This window comes from Lactuca serriola, chromosome 4 (genome assembly GCF_051521515.1).
Source record: "Lactuca serriola cultivar US96UC23 chromosome 4, Lser_US96UC23_V15, whole genome shotgun sequence".
NCBI classification, from domain to species: domain Eukaryota; kingdom Viridiplantae; phylum Streptophyta; class Magnoliopsida; order Asterales; family Asteraceae; genus Lactuca; species Lactuca serriola.
The window spans coordinates 386,302,432-386,324,795 of record NC_136411.1 but is presented as its reverse complement, the minus strand read 5'-3'; the positions used below and the strand labels follow the sequence as shown (position 1 = coordinate 386,324,795).

Genomic DNA, 22,364 nt, shown 5'->3' with positions numbered 1-22,364 from the left:
GCCCAAAGAGTTATTCTTTACTATTCATCCTATTTCTTCAAAGCCCAATAGTTTCAACTGTTGTTTATTGTTCATCTATCGTTCATCGGTGTTTGAAATCACAAAATTCTGAATCTCGAATGTCAATATTCTTATTCGATTTATGGGTTTAACTTCATGACGATTAAGCATTCTTTTTGGATTTCACAATTCTCGATATTTATTTAATTCACTAATAGTTCTGTCCTGAGTTGAGATTTCTGAAAAATATCATTATCAAAATCGATTTTGATTTTGTTCATCTATCATGTTCCAAAATCAACCTGTTTAGCGCGGAGATTAAGTTGAAAAACATTGATTTTGTTGTTTGGCGTTAATTGATTTTGGTTGTCAAAGCAGAAAAGTCAAAATCGGTATTCTTGGATTTCTGATTCTCATCGTGATCTCATAATCTTAGCCAAATCTGATAATTAGATGAGATTTCGGAAGTAAATGGGAGAGTGATTTCGTAATTGATTTTGGAAGGGACCTAGACATCAGAATGAAGGCTGTTGTAATTGCAAATTATGTTTCGCTTTTTTCACTCGCAATCGAACAAATGTTTGAGGAATCAGAACTAATATCATAGTTGAACTGGAACTTGCCTTCGGATTTATGCTAAGGAATCTGGACGCATTCTGAATGGAAATTGCATTCGGAATCGGTACACATCAAAACAAAATCGGAATTGGAACTTATCGGAATGATTGAGCGTTTGTTTGTGGTCAAATACTGAAAAGTCAAAATCGCTATGAAAGCCTTACCTATGAATGCTCGTGTACTGTTCTTCTCTTTGGGGTATAATCGTCAAAATTGAAGCAAATATATGACTGGGTTCGTCTGTTTCCTTAGAACGAAAGAAGGGAAGACAGTAAGCGAACCTGGGAATGGAGACTCGCCTTGGGGTATAATCAACGGAATTGGAACGAACCTCGATCTGACATTGGGTTCGTGTTTGAAATTGGTTCGCTTTGGGTGAGATTCTTGGTGTTCAGAACTCAGGGCTCGGTATGAAGGCTTGTGCTCAAAACGAACGTGAAATAAACTTGGGGTCATTTGTTAGCACTTGGAACAAAAGGGGGGAGATTCGCGTTGGCAGCTCTTGGAACGAACCTCGATCTTGGGTTCGCGTGTTTATGCTGAGACTGAAATAGGAGATGAACCGAAAGCGAACCTGTGATATGGCTTGGCTAAGGTTTCGCTCCCTATTCTAATCGGGATGCTCGGTTTTGCTTTTGTATCAATGAAACTGGGTTCGGTTGTTAATGGTTGGAGCGAACGAAGGATGAACCGAAAGCGAAAGGAGTTTCGCCTGATGAAGCTTGATTTGGAATAAGAAACGAACCGAACGTTCGGTTATGTTCGCGTGAATCAATGGCGATCTTGAAACGAACCTTGGTTCGGTTGGTTGTGCTTGAAACGAAAGTGGCTCAGATTCGCGTTCGCTTGAAATCATGTTCCAGTCGCTGTGTTTGTATAAATGGGGAAGATGACTTAATGTTTCATACTTGGTCCCTGCCACTTCAAGAATTTAACGATCTGGTCCCTATACTTTTCATGCCTTGGCAGTTTTGGACCATTTGCAGATTTTGTTACATATAAAAGGGTTTGTTGATGCTGAATTACCATTCCAGCCCCTGTCTTTCATAAAGTGACAGTTTCGGCCCAATTTTCAGAAAAGTTACTACATTGAGGGCCGGTGAACAGTTTTGGATTCTTTAACGTTCATATTTTTTTTGTGAACAGAAAAATAAAGATTCCATCAAGTCTTGGCGGTTCGGAAAGTCGTTTTTTTTAACGTCAAGTTTTCACGATTTTTTCGGATTTTTTTTTTTTGTATATCTTTTTGTCGCGGGGGAGCATAGTAAATTTTTATCCATTCAAGATCATTCTCATGACCTTTTGAAGGCTTTATAATCATGTTTTTGATTATAAATCGGGGGAGAATTTGGTATGGCCATTCGAAATTGGATTTGTGACTTTTCAAAGTCGAAGATTTTTGATAAAGCTTGTGGGAGAATTATGAAGGTAGTTTTTTTACAGAAGTTCTTCATCGAGCTCTACTAAGGTTTTTACAGAGAAGTATCCTTTACAGCAGGAGTTCTTCATCGAGCTCTGCTAAGGACTTGTTATATCTCCGACTTCTTGTATTTTCTCGATCAAGTGGCGTTACGAATCTTAAAGTTTGGGTTGTTACATGATATTTTTTGATGGCTTATATCATTAGCTTATTTGAAGATCGTTGTAACTTGGAGGGGGAGCTCTTCAAAGACAAGAAGTGATTCAGTTTCTTTGTTCTGAGATGGGTTTTATGGCGGGTTTGGTTTTCATGAAGATTCTTTGGGATTACATTCGAAAATGAAGTTTAAAGACATTACTTCAGTGCTTGATTTATATATCCTAGAGCCCGTGTTTGAAGACCATTGAAGAATCAAGATTCGAGGATTGCTTCATATATTCCTCGTTGCAGATCTTTTTATTTGCTAGATGCTTGTTTTGGAAATTAAAGCATTGTCATCCATTCCATACTTTGAGGGGGAGATTGTAGGGTTTCAAAGCACTCCATGGATGATGGCAATGGGCCCCTTTGATGAATTCTAGGTTAAAAGCCCAAGACTTGTCTTTTCCCTATAAATAGTCATGTATTATTCATTATTAGGGTTAAGAGTGAGGCAAAATGTAGCCGCCACGTTGTGAGGTTTCTTGTAGAGTTAGATTCTTATTTCTTAAGTGTAATTTGTTCCTCACAATTCAATAAATCGAGTGATCATTCGACATAATCTTCATATTTGTGTTTGTTCTTATTTTCCGCATCTTGTTCATCAAATCTCAATTAGGGTTTTAATCCCAACAATTTCCTTACACTTCTTCACTCAAATCATGAGTTCCTTACACAAATATCATCATATTTGTGTTAGATCTTCGAATCTTCAAGAATCATTTAAAGTGTTCTTGAGTTGAACACTTCCTTTCTTCATCATCCATTCACTGAAACCATACAAGGTGATTTCATACCCCTATCTTTTCACATTTTTCTTAAGTTTTAAAGGGGGGGGGGGAATACAAGTTAAAACACCAAGAACACAACTAAACTCATCCAACAGCTTTCATCAAGAAACTTTAACTCCATTCACGGACTGTTTTGGTCAACTTAAACATTTTAGTTTTCAAAACTGTATTAGATGCAAATAGTTCAAGTTCATACCTTTAAATGACTACTTGCACATCACCATATAACTTTTCTACAATTTATGGTGATTTTTACAAAACTGTCTATCATTTCAAGAACAAATCCGGACCAGTCTGTGAATATGGACTTTTTCACACAAGTTGGTGGTCACTAAACATCATAATAAAATTTATGAACAAACTATACACATTCCAAACTCTCAGAATATACGGATTCTAATTTGAATATTTGATGATTTTTCTATAAATCTTCTAAGAACAGGAATAGAAATGTTAACACTAGAAAAATGTTATCAACTTCATTTACACCATGTAACTTGTTGAGCAATTATGTGAATATATGTTTTAAGATTATATGTCATTTCGTCTTAGTATATAGACATACATCAGAAAACAAATGGATTTTTACCTTCATAAGAATGGTAATTAATTAATTGTTATAAACAAAGTTTACATCCATTGTATACAAACATTTGATAAACTATGGTAGTATAGTTTATGTTTCTTTTACATTATAAACGATTACGATAAACTATAATAGGTATATTTTATGTTTCATTTACATTTCAAACTAATTACCTAAGGTTTTCAGTTCACGTAAATCTCTTAATGAATAAATTTGTGAGACATTCGCTTTGCGTTACTTCCAAAGTAACGAAATCAAAAGTCCTGTAAATTGTAACCAGAGTCTCTTGTAGGGAGAACATGATAGTTGTGTATAGATCTATATTGGATCTGACAAACCCACATTTGAGCTGCATGCAACAGCTAGACCGGCAAGTATGGGGTGACAAGTGTCATTTAACTTGCGATGCCTGAAGAACATCGTATTACGAGGCCGTCTGGGTCGTAGTATGGTTATAATAACTCACATGGGGTATTAACAAAACATAAGATTTACGGGTTTTCCTTCTAAATTTAACGAGTTTATCTTGATTTAAACTTGCATACATTTCTTTAAGTATGGTAAAATACTTGTACATTTCAGTCTTGACTTTTAAGATTACAATGCATTACATAAGGAAAATATTGGATTTTTCTTGAACAAACATCACTTTTACAAGAAAAAGGATTTTAGCATCACCTTCAAAAGCTTATGAACTCAGCAACTTAATTGTTGACACTTTTTCAAAACTACTTGTATTCTCAGGGAATCACTAAACAGGTAATCGACTGCTTTTGAGGATGGAACGCTAAGGCGTCAAACATTGTATTTTTGTCAACATACTGTAATTGATTTAGAATCATGTAAACATATACTATGATGTAACTTTTTCAATTATATTTATGTTGGTTTTCTATACTTTGAGCACTATTATATTCGTTGTTATGATATTATACATGAAGTCCTCCACCCCCAGACGTTTCCGCCATCCTAGGTTTGGGGGTGTGACAGATGATCTCCCTAACCCGATCCTCTGTCAACACTGGTTCTTCCCAGGTGATAATCTCAGGCGCCGTTGGGGCCTCCTGATCACCCTATCCGGATCCAATCACGAAATGCCTCGTAGCCACCATACTAAAAATATAACAGGAAGATGTCAGACAATCAACATAAATAACCGGGAACCAACTCCCTACTAAAACCTAGCGGTTATGACTTCCTTGCTATGCATATGGGTCTTGTGCTTTCAGTAGTACGGGCCCATACTACGTTCCACACCCACCCATATTTGTCTCAAGTATCACCACAACATCCTAACACTATACATGCACATGGTGGTCGCTCAACCTCACTCATCCATGAGACTTCCACCAACCCCTGCAGCACTAGTGTATGCTAACCATACATAATGTTGGGCCCTATAGACTTTCGAATATCAGATCCTACCCTAAGACCTAATCAATAAGAACATAACATAAGGCCAAATCGAACATTCTCGGGCTATAAGATCTTAATTACGTACAACCGTGATATATACACCAACAACTACAATAATGATGTCAATCTCATATAGGGAAAACCCTAGGCTAGCAGGCATCATGTAATCAGACAATTCTATCGTACAATTCCTGAAAATCCCTAGCCTAGTACTAGCATGTTGTTCTAACATATCACATAATCAAATAATTGTATGATATTTTGGGGATTACTTATTGGCTCTGGCTGATCGTACCCCTGCATCCTCCTTTACTTATTTTTAAAACCATTAGAAAAAAACATCATTTTAAAATCTTTCCCTTGATTTGAGACTAGAGTCACAAGAGTGTTCCTCCAATTCACTCAAACCAAGGCTCTGATACCAACTTGTAACACCCATAAAATTTAAGCCAATTTTAAACATTTTCAAAACACTTAAAACCATTCAACATTACATAGTTTCTTTTCAAAATAATAATTATCAGAGTATCCTAGTATCAAATCATAAAGACATAACAGTAGGAGGAGCGGTACGATCATGCCTTCTCCTTTCTGTGATCACCGGAAGTACCTAAAACAACGAACTGAAACTATAAGCCCGAAAGCTTAGTGAGCTACCCCCAAAACACCCATAACCACGATAATATACATAGAATGCCCACATACTATGATTCCAATCATCCTCGAGATGGAACACTCATGGCCCACAACCAACACGTTGGAATACCACAGTCTATTGGCCTCCGCACAAAGTATATAAGCCTCAACCGCCAAACAAACATGTGCACATATAGATATCAAATAATCACATAATAGTTTATAGACAACAATTGATCAAAACAGACCATACCACATAACACATCATACCATCCTGTCTATCAGGATACCAGTCTAACAGATCATACTAGCATATTGTGTAATACCAACCTATAACAAGGACATTGACCTAACCAGGTCACTAAGCATAACATAAACTCATCCTAACTACTAGGAGGCAAACCAATAAACATATCATGCCATAACCAGATACAATCCATAAGGGCCGGCCTTGGTGTCTTAGACCCTATTGATAAAGTGAGGATAACTCACCTCATAAGTAGTGCTGAAATACTGCAAATCTCTGACTGCTGTCTCACCGGGAATCCCGAACTGTCACATAATAATAAATACTAGGTTAATACCCAATATTACTCCTTTATTTAGTGTCCTCATAACTCATTAACTCCATTCCCTTTTGTTGGGGCAAAGCCCGACACCAAGTCCTTAACATTTGTCAATGGCCCAACAGAGGACGTATGCAGGGCGTACTCCTCTGGTATGCGGGGCGTACTCATCCAGACGTTGACCACCATCGGGGTGGTTGACTCCGTACGCTGGGCGTACTGGATTTACGCTGGGCATACTGGACAGTTTGCCAAAACATTGTTAAGTGCTTAATGGCTTAAGCACTTAAGCCCAAACCTAGGATCCAGAGATCTAACATGCCAAGGATCTATAAAGTTGTGAACTTTATCACTTTGGACGTCCATAAAGTTCTAAATGCATGGTCTTAATCCGTTAAGCCCTTATCTTTCCATGCATGGGTCACCATTAGCTGATGGGACCTAATTTTTATCATTCCATGTGCCTTCAAGAGTCCAGAAGGACAATCCTTTTAGTTCAAAACACAACATGCACCACCTTGTGGTTTTTGGGACAAGAAATGGGTCTTTTAAAGCAAAATGGAGAGATCTTATCATATAAGCATAAAGTTTGGAACTTCATACCTTCTGGAGCTTCTTGTGCACGAGCTAACTTCAAATATACAAGCTTGATCTGTAACATCCGGATTTTCAGGAATAATATTTTGTGTTTCAATTTTGAGGATTAAGGAGAGACTCGACGAGTCGAAGGTCTGACTCACCAAGTCGTGTCAAGTTGTCCACATGGATTTAATGAGTGGACTCGATGATTCAGAGGAATGACTCACCGAGTAGGTCCTGGGCAGGGAAAACCCTAAGTTTCCGTGGTTGGGGCCTATTTAAGGGAACTTATAACCTAATATGCGCCTCACCAGCTGCCCATACATCCTGTAAGAAACCCTAGATCGCCATTGGAACCATGAGAGAGTTCTTATGATGAAATCAAGTAATTTGGTAGGTCTTTTAGAAGCAAAAGAGTTTGATTCAAGCAAGAACGAGTTGGGGGCTGTGGATCTAGCACTTCTTCACGTGGGGTTGTTGTAGAAGGTATAAGCTTACATCATTTCCATCTATTTTGTTTAGATCTCATGATCTTGGGAGTTTTAGAGTTTTACTCCCCTTCTCTTGTATCTATGAAATTATTGAGACATGATCTGAGGTGGGAAACCTCAGATCTGAACCTTGTGGGGTCCTTGAAGACTAGATGCCCCAAATTTAGTTGTCCAAATGAGGGTTGATGAGCTAAATCCCTCATGAAGAGCATGTAATAGTGTTTTGAAGCAATAGCATCATGCATGAATGTAAAGATTGAAGCTTTATGTGATTATTGATCCTTGAGATGATAGATCTATGGTTTAGAGTGATAGACCTGGTTGAAATCGTCTGAATGAGAATGAGACTGGATAGACTCACCGAGTCAATGAGCCGACTCGACGAGTCGGGTAGGGTTTTCCTGATCGATCTGAATTACGTACTAACTCGGTGAGTTGTGGGGTCAACTCGACGAGTTGAATTGAATCCTCGCGAAACTTCAGAGAAAATGAGTGGACTCGATGAGTCACAAGGGTGCACTCGCCATGTCAGGTCAATCCGGGACTGTGGACATGAGATAGACTTTGGTTGTCTTTAGGGTTGGGTCAACCATGTGTAATGGAGACCATGGATGGGTAAAATGGTCTTTCATCCACATCAAGAGCTAGACAGAAAAAGAGAAAAGCCTTGGGTATATTTGAGTATGAATAAGTATTTCTAAGAAATGTTTATCCTATGTGCTAGGCGGAAGCTAGGTCGAGATTTCTGAGTGCGAGGCTGTCGCGAGGTTACTTCCAAGGTGAGTCTTTTCACTATACTTTACCTGAAATGGTAACTATGTGTGACCGGAAGGTCTTATGAGCTTGTATGAATTATATGATTTGATACGATATGTATATGTTGTATGAGTTGGACCGGAAGCTCAACAGAGTTAGGACCGGAAGGTCGAACAGGATTATGGGATCCGAAGATCCCACTGAGACACAATGATCGGAAGGTCTTGTAGCCTAAGGTGACTAGTATGCGTATGTGGTATTTTGGGGAACTCACTAAGTTTCGTGCTTACCATGTTATGTGTTATGTTTTTCAGGTTCTTATCAGGATCGCGGGAAGGCGGAGGCTCGATTGTACACACAAGAGAAAAGAGTCATGAACGATGATCCTGGATTTGAATAATTGCTTTTCAACACTATTTTGAAATATGTTATGACACCTACACTTGAGATTTTGAGAATTATAATATGTGATTATGAGTTTTCAAATTTAAAATTTTGTTTGAAAAATTTACAGTGTTACATGATCTCTTCCTTCAAATCGTTGATGCAATGGTTTCCTACTAAGGCACTCAAGAACACACCAAAATGAGCTTAAAACACAAAGGGGAGGCTAGGGTTTGAGAGAGACGAGTTTGATCTATGGAGGCTGAGGTAAAAGAGGTGTTGGTCTACATTATGTTGCTTATATAGGCCCCAAACCCTAAATATTAGGGTTTCACCCAGACATGAGTACGCCCAGCGTACTAAGGCGAACCTTAATACACTTAGTGTACTCTTATGTACGTGCAACCTACTCCATTTTTGGCCCAAGTTTGCAAACTTGGTCCTTAAACTTTTCTTGGCTCTTCACTTCAAACCCCAAGGACCATAAATGACAGGGTAATGATAGAAGAGGGTTCGGAAATACCTACCAAATTCTCAGGATGTTACAGTTCTCCCCCACTTGACTTAGACTTCGCCCTCGAAGTCTGCTAAGACAAATAGATCCGGGTAATGCTCCTGCGCCTCGAAATCGGGCTCCCATGTCCACTCGGACCCCCTCCGATGGTCCCACTGTACCTTCACCAAAGGTATCTCCTTGTTCCTTAGAACCTTCTTCTTCCTTTCTAGTATAGCCATAGTCCTCTCCACGTAATTCAGGCGATCATCGACCTGAATATCATCCAGTGACACCACTGCCTCCTGATCCATGATGCACTTTTGCAATTGCGAAACGTGGAAAGTGTTGTAGATCCGGCTAAGCTCCTCCCGTAGCTCTAGCCTGTATGCTACCTTGCCAACCCTGACAACAATCCTGAGCAGTCCAATGTAGCGGGGACCTAATTTCCCCCTATTCCTGAAGCAGATCACACCTTTCCAGGGTGAAACCTTCAGGAGCATCATATCACCCACCTGGAACTCTAACTCAGATCGGCGCCTGTCGGCGTAACTCTTCTGCTGACTCAGAGCGGTCTGCAGTCACTGCCTAATCTACTGAATCTTCTCGGTAGTATGCAAGACTACCTCCGTCTGTCCCAGCACCCTATGTCTGACCTTACCCCAACAAACTGGGGTGCGACATCTCTGCCCATACAACAGCTCGAAGGGCGAAGCGCCAATGCTAGAATGATAGTTGTTGTTGTAGGCGAACTCTGCAAGCAGTAGGTGGGAATCCCAGCTCCCACCGAAGTCAATGACACACACCCTCAACATATCCTCGAGGGTCTGAATGGTCCGTTCACTCTGACCATCAGTCTGTGGATGGAAAGATGTGCTAAAGTGCAGCTGCGTGCCCAGTTCCTCATGGAACTTCTGCCAGAACTGAGAGGTGAACCTAACATCCCGGTCAAAGATATTGGAGACCGGAACCCCATGGCATGCCACGATCTCACAGACATACATGTAGGCCAACTTCTCGGCCGACGAACTCTCCTGAGTTGCCAAGAAATGGGAACTCTTGGTCAATCGATCTACATTGATCCATATAGCATTAAATCCCTTTGACGTCCTCAGCAACTTGGTAATGAAGTCCATCGTGATATGTTCCCATTTCCACATGGGAATCTCTAGAGGCTGCAACATACCATGCGGCCTCTGATTCTTGGCCTTGACCATCCTGTAGGTGAAATACCTCTCGACATACCAAACGATTTCTCGCTTCATACATGGCCACCAATAACTCAAATTCAAATCTGGGTACATCTTGGTGGCCCCTGGTGAATAGAGAAATGAGACTTATGACCCTCCTCCATGACTGTCTGTCTGACCCCACCAGTCATCGGAACCCATACCCTACCGCATCGGGTCAATAATCCCCGGCTATCCTGCACAAAGCGGGTGTTTTCACCCTTAATCCTCACTAACTTCCAGTTCTCTGGTCGCATTCCCTCAACATTAGCATCATTGATCAAGCTTACAAGCGGAGAATCCAACGCAATTCTCATACATACCGCTGGGGTGGATGACCCAACTGACTTGCGGCTCAAAGCATCCGCCACCACATTCGCTTTACCGGGGTGGTAAAGGATCTCGCAGTCGTAGTCCTTGACTACATCCAACTACCTGTATTGCCTCATATTCAGGTTTGGCTGATCCATGATGTGTCTCAAGCTCTTGTGATCTGTGTATATAGTACAATGGACCCCGTTTAGGTATTGTCTCCATATCTTGAGAGCGAACACCACCGCTCCCAGCTCTAAATCATGAGTAGGATATCTCGTCTCATGCGGCTTCAGCTGTCGCGACGCGTAGGGTATCACTAACCCTCTCTGCATGAGGATCACCCCCAAGCCTGTGATGGATGCATCATATAACACCACAAAATGCTCAACTCCCTCCGGGAGAGTCAAAACTGGAGCCTCGCACAACCACTGACGGAGGATCTCAAATACCCTTTACTGCTAAGGGCCCCACTGGAAATCCACCCTTTTCCTCGTCAGATGAGTGAGGGGTACCGCAATTTGGGAGAAATCCCGAATAAATCTACGGTAGTAACCTGCTAATCCAAGAAAACTTCTGATATCCGAGGGAGATCTCGACACCTATCACTGAATGACTGCGTCGATTTTCACCAGATCGACCAGGATCCCCTCCTAGTTAACGAGATGTCTGAGGAATTGGACCTCTCCTAACCAAAACACACACTTCGAGAACTTAGCATACAACTGTTCTGGTCTCAGAACTCCCAATAACTCCCAGAGGTGCTCCTCGTGCTGCTCTCGGGTATTGGAATATACCAAGATATTATCAACAAACACTATGACCGAGCAATCAAGCATCAGTCTGCAGACCCCAATTCATCAGGTCTATAAATATTGTTGGCGCATTAGTGAGCCCAAATGGAATCACCACGAACTCGTAATGGCAATAACGAGTCTGAAACGCGGTCTTCTCCACATCTTCCTCTCTTACCTGAACTTGATGATACCCCGAACTCAAATCTATGTTGGTGAACCAAGATGCACCCTATAACTGATCAAAGATGTCATCTATCCTCGGGAGTGGATAACGGTTCTTCACCATCAACTTGTTCAACTCGCTATAATCGATGCACATCCGGTGCGAACCGTCCTTCTTCCTGACGAAGAGGCTGACTCATGTAAACATCCTCAACCAACTTTCCATTAAGAAAAGAGGTTTTGACATCCATTTGCCATATTTCATAGTCATGAAATGCGGCTATGGCTAACAAAACCCTAATAGACTTAATCTTGGCCACTGGAGAAAAGGTCTCATCATAATCAACTCCCAAAGTTTGTGAGAAACCCTTTGCAACCAGTCGTGCCTTATAAGTGTGTACCTTACCATCCATGTTGGTTTTCTTCTTGAAGATCCATTTGCACCCTACAGTCTTACGACCTGGTACATTCTCAACCAAGTTCCAAACTTGATTGTCATACATGGACTATATCTCGCTATCCATTGCCTCTTTCCACTTGGCTGACTCAGTTCCTTCCATGGCTTCCGCGTAACTGTTAGGTTCATCTAGACCTATCAGTGTCCCATCACTGATAAGTGTATCACCTTCTGCAGTAATATGGAATTCGTAGTAATGCTCAGGTGCATTCCTAACCCTTGTGGAATGCCTTAGAGGTACAAACTTGTCATTTGGCTCAACAGGAGTTTCCTCCTCATGTTGGGTGCTAGGGTTTGAAGTTCCTTCACCACTTGACTCTTGAATTTCTTCACGGTCAACTTGCGTCCCACTGTTTCCTTGGCTTATGAACTCTCTCTCTCTCTCTCTGAAGAAATCCCTCCTAGCTACAAAGACCACATTTTCACTAGGTCCGTAGAAGAGGTAACCAAAGGATTGTTGTGGGTAGTCGATGAAAATACACCTCTCGCTTCGAGGTTTGAGCTTATAATGAGTCTCGCGTCTCGCAAAAGCCTCGCAACCCCAAATCTTAATGTGGTCTAGTTTGGGTACTTTACCAGTCCACATCTCATGAGGTGTTTTGGCAACTTTCTTTGTAGGGACTAGATTAAGGATATGGGCGGCAGTCTCTAAGGCATACCCCCAAAATGAAATTGGTAGCAAAGCTCGACTCATCATGGAACGAACCATATCAAACAAGGTTCGATTACGCCTCTCAGACACACCATTCAACTGCGGTGTCCTGGGAGGTGTCAATTGTGAGACAATCTCACATTCCCTAAGATAGTCGAGGAACTCTGAACTAAGATACTCACCACCTCAATCGGATTGAAGCATCTTAATGTTCCTACCCAACTGATTCTCGACTTCCTTTTTAAATTCATTAAACTTTTCAAAAGTCTCTGACTTATTCTTGATTAAGTAGACATATTCATATCTACTGTAATCATCAGTAAAAGTCAAATAATAATGATTAGCATCCTTTGTGGCATGTTTGAAGGGCCCACACACATCCGTGTGTACAAGATCCAACAAACCTTCATCCCTCTCACAAGAACCTGTGAAGGGAGACTTTGTCATTTTTCCAAGTAAGCATGATTCGCAACTATCATCCTGACTTTAGGTCAAATGACTCCAAGACTCCATCCTTTTGGAGTTGGCCTATGCGTTTCTTGCTTATATGTTCAAGATGACAATGCCATAATGATGCTTTATCCAAGTTATTATCGTTAACATAATCAATACATAATACATTATTTCCTAAGTTATCAACCACAGATATTGTTTCATACACGCCATCTCAAGGTAATGCTTTAAAATAAAGAACATTATTAAAGAAAGCATTAATTGAACCAACTTCATTATTAAATGAAAAGGTGAAACCTTGTTTATACAATGCATGAAAGGAAATAATGTTTCTCTCCAGTTCTGGCGAATAACAACAGTTATTCAAATCTAAACTAAACTCACTACTTATCGATAAAGTAGAAACTCCAATCTTGGTGACAGGTAAAACTTTTCTATTCCCATGATTAAGTTTATTCTTCCTTGCTCCACATTCTCACTTCTTCATAGTCCCTCCAAATCAGAATAGATATGAATACCACAACCGTTATCAAGGACCCAAGAGTTAGAATGGGGTGAGTTATTAGATAAGATAGTGTAAATACCTGGATGGTTGTGTTTAACTTTCCCTTCCTTCACATCTTGCTGGTATTTTGGGCAGTTCCGCTTCCAATGTGACTTTTCATTGCAATAGAAGCATTCAACCTGTTTTGTGTCAGAAGAAGGAGTGACGAAACCTTTCTTGGGTCCACTTGAAGAAGAGCCATCAAGGGTCCTAGCCTTGGTACCCTTCGAAGAGCTCTTTCTCTTCTTCCCTCAACTTTTCCCGATTGCCAAAACCGGGGCGGAGTTTGGAGTAGGAGTGTTAACAATCGACTTCCCCTTAAGACCTGTTTCTGCGATCTTGAGAAGACCCTGAAGTTTGCTGAGTGTGACCTCTTCCTTATTCATGTGATATGTCATGCGGAATTGATCATAGCACGATGTTAAAGAGTGCAAAACGATATCTTTTGTAAGCTCCTCCGGGAAGTTCACATTAAGCTTCAGCAACCGATCCACATACCTTTGCATTTTTTGCATGTGGCTTGTGACGGATTCCCCGTCCTTCATCATGGTTGTTATCATGGAGCAGATGATTTCATACTTCTCTTGTCGTGCACTTTGATGGTATCTTTCCATCAGATCTTGGTGCATTTCAAAAGGGTAGAAGTCCTCACAGGACTTTTGGAGTTCCGCTGTCATCATGGCCATCATGATGCATGCCACTTTGGTAGCATCCCTTTCATGTGCCTGAAAGTCAGCGATCTCCTGGGGAGTTGTAGTGGTCTCATCAATCTCCTTAAGCTCCTTGTTGAGGACATATTCTTTGTCCTCTTAGCGGGTAATCATCCTGATGTTTCTGATCCATTCATTGAAGTTGGATACATCAAAAGTCACTTTCCCACATAAGTTCATAAGGGTAAAGGAGCCATTAGGATTAGAGCCAGAAGCAACATTGTTTGAAGACATCTGAAGGAAGAGGACAAGATTAGTTTAGATATTAAAAGAGTCCTTAATAAAACACCCAAATGTAATATTAAGGCTAGGATCCAATCACAACATATTACAACTTAGAAGAGGTATGCCGTAATCCAAGCTATAACATATTTGAAAGGTAAGTGAATGACGATTCACCAATTTCCACCATGAAAAACGAAATATTAAAATATTAGGTTTTTGATTGGTTCTTAGAAATTCCTAGATTCTTTTGAGATTCAATGAACTTTTCAAAGGCATGTTTCAATCTCGAGTGTGCCCTCCAAGTTTTGTAACTGGGATACCGAGGATCACAAAACGAGGTGTGAAATAACCATGCAAATAACTTGGTACCCTTAAAGTTTATCACTCAATCGGTGTGCTGGTAAACCACACACGCTCCACTGATGTTATGTCAAACCTTATGTCACCCTTTACCTACCTTGTTAAGTCCAAGTTAGTGTGCCGGTTAACCATACACGCTCCACCAACAACTTAGTGTAATTTCATGGATTAGCACCTTATTCACATTTTTCCTAAAGTAACTAAGATTGGGAATTTAATAAAAGCATTTAGTTACTTTATAATACTCATGATACTTTTAATGAGAATTTATAAGTCCTTGTCTTACCCATTCGGCTAACGACCCTCCACCGATCAAGGAAGCGGTGGATGAGAGTGGACACCCATTAAGTTGCCATTTTATAAGCAACAACCTTATACCCCCTTATAGATCGGCTTCGTGAATCAGGCGTACTAGCGGTAAGATGACTTGATCTTATATATACATATATATATATATATATATATATATATATATATATATATATATATATATATATATATTAACTTATAATATTATAAAGTATAAGGGTTGAATTTTAACTTTTAAAATTCTAAGGGTTAGAACTAAAGTCTTAATCAAGAGTTTACTTGTTCCAAACTTGAGGGCAAGTTTTGTAAACTTTCAAAACTTTTCATTTCTTATAACTTATGAATTTAATTGAGTGATAAAAAATGAAGACTCTTCATTTTTATAACTCTAGTGTTCTTTTAATGGCTTTAATAAAAGTGTGACTTTTGGTTTTCCATAACTTGAGGACAAGTAATGGACTCCATTAAAACACTTTATGATCATTAATTAAACTACCATGAAGGTTACAAGCAATTCCTATGATCATCTAATCTTCATAAGTTCAAGAACATGAATATGCACATTTTCAAGAATCAAAAGTTACACTTAAAAACTTTGTAATTTTGATAATTGCCATTGCAAATGGATTAGCATAAACATTACACCATCTAAAACAAGTTTTCAAGTACCAAAGCAGTTTAGGGTAATGTTTCTAGTCCATTTCCAGTAACAAAAGTCGAAAAACTGCATTCTGAGGCTCTTACTCGTCGAGTGCACGAATCTACTCGGCGAGTAGGATGGAGTTACACATGAACTCGGCAAGTCCCCCCGTGGACTCGACGAGTTCATCAAGCAGATTGCACAATATTGACTTTTTTCAACAATTTTGCACAAATAACAAACAAACAAGCCTAGTCGCTTTATACCGCTGATGGGTTTTGAGCATTCTAACACTTCCTAAGTGTACATGTGATATTGCCATATTTATACTTATTTTTAGGCAATATTTAAGTACATTTTTATTAAAAAGTCGGTAATTTGTTTAGAATAATGGTACTTATGAGCTTAAATGTTGTTTACAGCCAAAAAGAAGACATTTTGAAGAAAAGGGGACTGAAAGTGTTAAAGAAAGAAACTTTGGGAATCAAAAGAGTAAAAGTGAAGTAAATCTGGAAAAAGGTTATTCACGACGTGAGACCTAAAGGATTCATGACGTGAATCGTTGGTTCTAGAAGATATGTACGCGGGTGAAGGAATCCTTGAAGGGCACGGTTATCTAAGACTCACGACGTGAATTTATGATTATTCACGACGTGAATTTATGGATATCAGCAACTATATAAATCCTTGACCTTTACGAATAGAGACACTTTTGGGGCAGAAAGAAGGATTTCCAGAAGACGTTTCAGAGCGAAAGAAAGGTTCTGGAAGAGGGTTTTCAACACCAAAAGAAGTAAAGGTTTATTTTTAGAACATGTCTTTTATTAGTTTTAGCTGTGTTAGTTTAACTACTATGATGAGCAGCTGAATCTAGCTACTCTTGTTTAGCTAGATGAAGCTTTAAACTTATGAATAGTTATATGATTATGGATTGAGTTTAGTTGGTAAAAATTTGCTTGTGTTTGATTTGTATAACCTAGCATGTTAAAATTTGTTATCTAATTGCTTAATTGCATGTTCTGTGTAGCTTAGTGACCATTAAACTGCATGAACTTGTTTCCCTGTGATCGACACCCGACTTACCCAAGCTATACTGTAATCTGACTAGGTACACTGCCTATAAGTGCATAGATAGTTAAGTTTGTTAGGTTATAAATATTAAAATTAGTGGGTACTTTTGTGCACATCAAGTTTTTGGCGCCGTTGCCGGGGAACGGCGCAGATTATTAGTTTATTTAGTTGCATTAGATTAATCGCCCCTTTTTGTGGAATAAAATCTGCAAAAAGTTTAATTGGTTATTTATTTTGTTTGCTAGCTTATCTTAGTTTAATTTCTTTTTCTGTCACAACGTTCATGACGTGAGATTTAGTACACTCACGACGTGAAATCTGAAGAGTCCATTTTTAGTTTTTCTTATTTTAGTCCATTTTTACGTTTTAGTTTAGCAAGTTGCAGGAGTTCATGACCAGAAGCTCAAACACACCCTTGGTGCCACCACTTGAAGATCCCGAGTCTGCAATTCACAAAAAAAAGACGCCCTTGCAAGAATTGAAGTCGGCCTTTTCTAGGAAGTCGGGAAAGAAGACAGGAGAGTCAAGTTCATCAGCAAAGCACAAGAGCAATCTTGAGCATTTGGATCACACACCCGTGTAAACCGAGTCCGAAAGCGATACCGAGCCAGAATTTGAAGAACACACGAGTGAAGCCAAGAACGAGCCAAGGAACGAGATGGCAGCAATTGAAGAAATGTCCATGGGAGCTTACAAGAAGCAGATCCGAGAAGATGTGGTTCCCGGTTTAGTCCAACCCGCAATTCCTGTCACTACCACATTCGAGCTGAAGGGACACATATTGACAGCACTGAAGGACATCCCATTCTTATGGAAGGATCATGAGGATGCTTTTAAGCATCTAGACGAAGTCAACGACATTTCGGATTACTTCAATGTCCCAAATGTCACCAGAAACACAGTCTTGCTTAGGATGCTTCCCATCACTTTCAAAGGAGCTGCTAAGGAGTGGTTAAAAGCACTCCCACCGAGTACAATCACCACTTGGGCTCAGATGTGTGAGCAATTCCTGGATCAGTTTTGCCCGCCATCCAAGATAGCCAAACTCAAGAAGGCAATAGCCAACTTTGAGCAACAGCCGGGGGAGTCACTATACGAAGCATGGGAGCGGTACAAGGGCTTACTTAGAAATTACCCTCAACATGACATAAATGTGCAGCAAGAGATGTCAATCTTTTATGATGGGGTCAACGTGATGACAAGACAACTCCTTGATTCTCAAGGACCTTTGACAAAGAAAAATCCAAGGGAGGTCAATGAGCTAATTGAAGAATTCGCGAAACACTCCCGCGAATACCACAACCCGAGGCAAGAAGGAATCAAAGGCGGAGGAGGGTCCCAAACTGAAGAAATAGCAGCGGTCATGGCCATGTTAAATAATATGGACCGTAGGATAACACAGATGGACCAGTCGATACATGCCATAAGAGTGGGTTGCGAGAGATGCAGTGGTCCACACTTGACAAAGGACTGCAATATAGATGATTATGGGAACAGAAAGGCTCAAGTGTGCTACTCTAGTGGGGATAAGCTTGATGAGGACTGGAGAAAACCGAAGAAGGAGTGGCTGCCATATGAAGAGTATAAGAAGCAAAAAGAAGAGAAGTATAGGCAGACAGGTCGAGGCCTCTATCAAAAGGAGCAGCCACCAGCCGAGAAGAAACCCGACCTAGAGACCATTTTAATGAAGTTTATGGAAGCATCAGAAAAGCGACACGATGCCACTGATTCTGCTATTCTGGAACAACAAACTTTGATAAAGAATCAGCAAGCCTCCATCCATAACCTTGAAGTACAATTTGGTCAACTAGCCACTTTAGTTCATGAAAAATTGTCCCCGAAGAATCCCGAAGTAAAGAATCAATCTCATGTAATGGCCATAGACACCGAAGAAGAAGCCATCTCGGAGTTCCTGGAAGCATTGGAAGAAGAACCACGGAAGCCTGATCAAAAGATGAAGAAGATCAAGCTCGAACATCATGAAGCTGCTGAGTTCCAGAATTCACGACGTGAACCTTATATGTTCACGACGTGGGCCCGTCATGAACAGAAAAATTCTGCAGTCAATTCGGTTTATAAGCCAAATTTGCCTTTTCCTTCCCAAGCTACCCTTAGTCCACTGGAGAGAGAGCATAGAGAGTTTGTCAAGCATGTGAAGGGGATCCCGATTAATACCCCCTTTGTCGAGTCCTTATCTAAAGCTCCCGAGAACCAGAAATTACTGCAAGACTTGATAGACACTTGAAGGCAATTAAAGATGTAGTCTACAGTGATTCTAAGTGAACAAACTTCAAAAGTTGTGTTGGGAGAAACACCAGAAAAGATGGGGGATCCTGGACGCCTCACTCTTCCATGTGAGTTTGGGAACAAAATGAAGGTTAATGCTTTAGCCGATTATGCGGCTAACATTAATCTAAGGCCTTTTTCATTTTATCAAAAATTGGAAATTCAGAAGATGAGGGCTACAAAAATGAAGATTCACATGGCGAACCATTCAGTGATGCAACCCCGAGGCATAGTGGAGGATATTTTGGTGAAAATTGGAAAAATTTGTTTTTCCAATAGACTTTGTAGTCTTGGACATGAAAGAAGATCCGGATGTTCCGATAATCCTTGGTCGGCCATTGCTTCACACTGTTGGTGCCCTTGTTGATATCCGCGAGTCTAAGCTAACTTTGAGGGTTGGAGATGAACAAGAAGTCTTTGGGATAAAGGATGACTTTCAAGAAGATAAAGAAGAGGTGTTCACAATTAATGAAGAGAATGAACTAGAAGAACTGGAAAAGCTTATGGAAGCAGAGATAAAGGCAGTTCATCAAGTCAAAAGGACAAAACCAAGGGCATCTGTTCCATATTTGATTGAAGTCATAGCTTACAAGAGTCCGCCTTCTTGGGTAAGCAAAGAGGAAGAGGAATTAACAAGTGATGAAGAGGAGGTCACTTCAAGAGTAACAAGGCCGGTGGTGAAAGAGGAGGAGACTGACATAAAATGCAAGGAGGAACCCAAGGGACAAAACGCAAGCTTGAAGAAGGAAGAGCTAAAAAGGAGAATTCAAAGAAAGCTTATAAAAGTCGAATTCAAGCTTACAAGAGGCGGTTCAAGGAACAAAAGATCTTGGTGGAGGACTCCTCCGAAGGCTCAACGTAAGAGGCACGGAGTCCAACTCAAGACTCCAAGAAAAAGAAGCGCTTCTCGGGAGGCAACCCGAGTTTGGGTTGAAATTTTTTTTTCTTTCTTTTTGCAATTAATTTTGAAAACTTAGACCAAGTCATCCAACTCTATTAGAACAAAATGTGGGGACCTTAAAACGAAAGTAGTAATAATTAAGAACTTAGTTCAAACTCTAAAATTATTTTCCAGATTTTATTCACAACGTGAATAGTTAGCAGTTCACGACGTGAATTGTGAATGAACCGGACACGTAATCCATGATATGGCTTAACCCATTAGACTAGCAAGCTCAAGATCAGTCCGTGAGTACATGGCCCAAACTTAAGCCCAGACACTATTCACGACGTGAATCTTATAGAATTCACGACATGAATGTTTAAAAGTACGGGACCACATGATAAGTCCCTGGAAACCAGTAAACCCTTTCATTTGTTTATTGTTCACGAAGTGGAAACAGAAATTGGTCCCCCTTGGTCCCCATTGCTGCGATTTTAGCCGACAATTCTACTAATCACCATTGTGCTTACGTAATACTTCCAACAAAGGTACCAATTATTGATTATTAAGTTTAATTTTAGGTTCTAGTAGAGCAATTTAGGGTTAGGGTTTGTTAAAAGACGAAATTAATTCTTTACAATTCGTAATAACCTTGGAATGTTCGTGCTAAGTTTTTGGAAGTGGTATAGGAGTAAAACCCAAGGATATTTTGACTGGATTTTCCCCGATTGTTAAGATTCTTCCTTCTACGATTACGAACTCATGACGTGAATCCTACATGATTCACGACGTGAATTCTGGGGCTAAACAAAATTCATTTTTATTCTATGTTTAATTTGTGGATATTGGTTTTGGCTGTTTCTTTTTCGTGCTTTTGCAGGAATGGCTCCAAGAAGAGAGGTTCCAGCTGGGGTTGCGGGTTTGCACCCGTTTTACAATTTTCCCGCGACAACGGCCTGTGATGTTTTGACCCGTTGGAACAACAGATTGGGGTGGCTTTACAACAGGGAAATTGCAGTTGCTCCAACAGTCAATTGGACAAGATTGAGGGAAGTAGGGCTTGTAGACCGGGTGGGCCCGTTCTTGACAAAGATATTCATTGGAGATGGGTATTCGTTCACCTGTTCTGGTTGGCAAAATCTGTTCCGGGTGCAAGAGCGGGTTTACAAGGAATTTTGTGTCGAGTTTTTCGCAACGATGACATTTCAGGAAACGGTCCAAGATCCACATTGGCCACAGGCGTAGGTATTTAGATTGGGGGGGTGAGTACTGGGAGTGCAGCCTAGTTGAGTTTGCTTGGAGAGTAGGACTGTATGATCGACAGGAGGCTATGACTCCCAAGTTTGGCATGTTTTTGGGTGAGGCTGCTAGAGGATATGCGGAGGGCGTCACGGGATATTCGTTTTGGCATAACATTGCCTCCGGGATGTTTAATTCCGGAGCATCTCCTGAGAGCAGTATTCGGTCCCCGATCCATCGTTTACTCCACCGGTTCATTACCTTTTCCATCAACCATAAGAGGCATGGAGACAAAGTGACTAAGCAGAATTTATTTTTCTTATGGTGCATCTTACAGCCTGGTGTCTGTTGCAACATCCCGTATTTTCTAGCTCGTTTTCTGGTCGGGTCTGCCGCGAGTTCGCGCCCTGGGAGCCCTATTTGTGGGGGGCATTTTGTTACTCGTTTGGCCCGTTCTTATCATCTAATTGTTCTCGATATTACTAGATCCATGACGTGTGTGGACGAGCATGACTTTGGTATGGGATATCTGGAGACTATGCGGGTGGTCAGAAATTTTGGATCGCATTGGGGAATAGTTCCATCAGATATTGAGGGTGAAGATGAGGATGATCAGACAGCCGATCAACCTACGCCAGAGCCGAGACCGAGGCGCAGGAACGTGAGAGGAAGGGGAGACCGCGGGCAGCCGATACACCCACCTGCTTCCATGGTTGGTGCACCTTTTGGGGGTGATATGGCTGGTTACTTTGACCAGTTTTCGTTGAGTGTGAATTGGATAGGCGGCACGATGGAGAATGTGGTTCGGCATCTTGGGGTGGAGCAGCCGCCTCATTTAGGGTATCATTACCCGATTTGCCAACGATGGTCGGAGTATGGTGGTCGTGGAGGTGATGGAGCTGGTACCAGTGGAGCGCATGACAATGAGGAGGATGATTGATCGTTATTTCTTTTGTTTGATTTGTGTTTAGTTTGTTTTTTTTAGTTTGTTTTTATGGGATTGTAAGAACTACTTTGAATATTATGTTACTTTTATTCTTCGTTGTTTCTCAGAAATTGCTACGGAGTGCCTAGGAGGGATAGCGAGTTATGAATGCGTAC

The 22,364-nt window shown here is 40.6% G+C and overlaps 1 non-coding gene across 1 annotated transcript; it reads right to left on the bottom strand.

The window, feature by feature from the left end:
• Positions 1 to 17,897: 17,897 nt before the first annotated feature.
• On the bottom strand, positions 17,898 to 18,004 carry LOC145103467 (small nucleolar RNA R71). The gene has a single exon (XR_013706559.1). It is a non-coding gene; the product is annotated as a small nucleolar RNA R71 (small nucleolar RNA).
• Between the last annotated feature and the right edge of the window lie 4,360 nt (positions 18,005 to 22,364).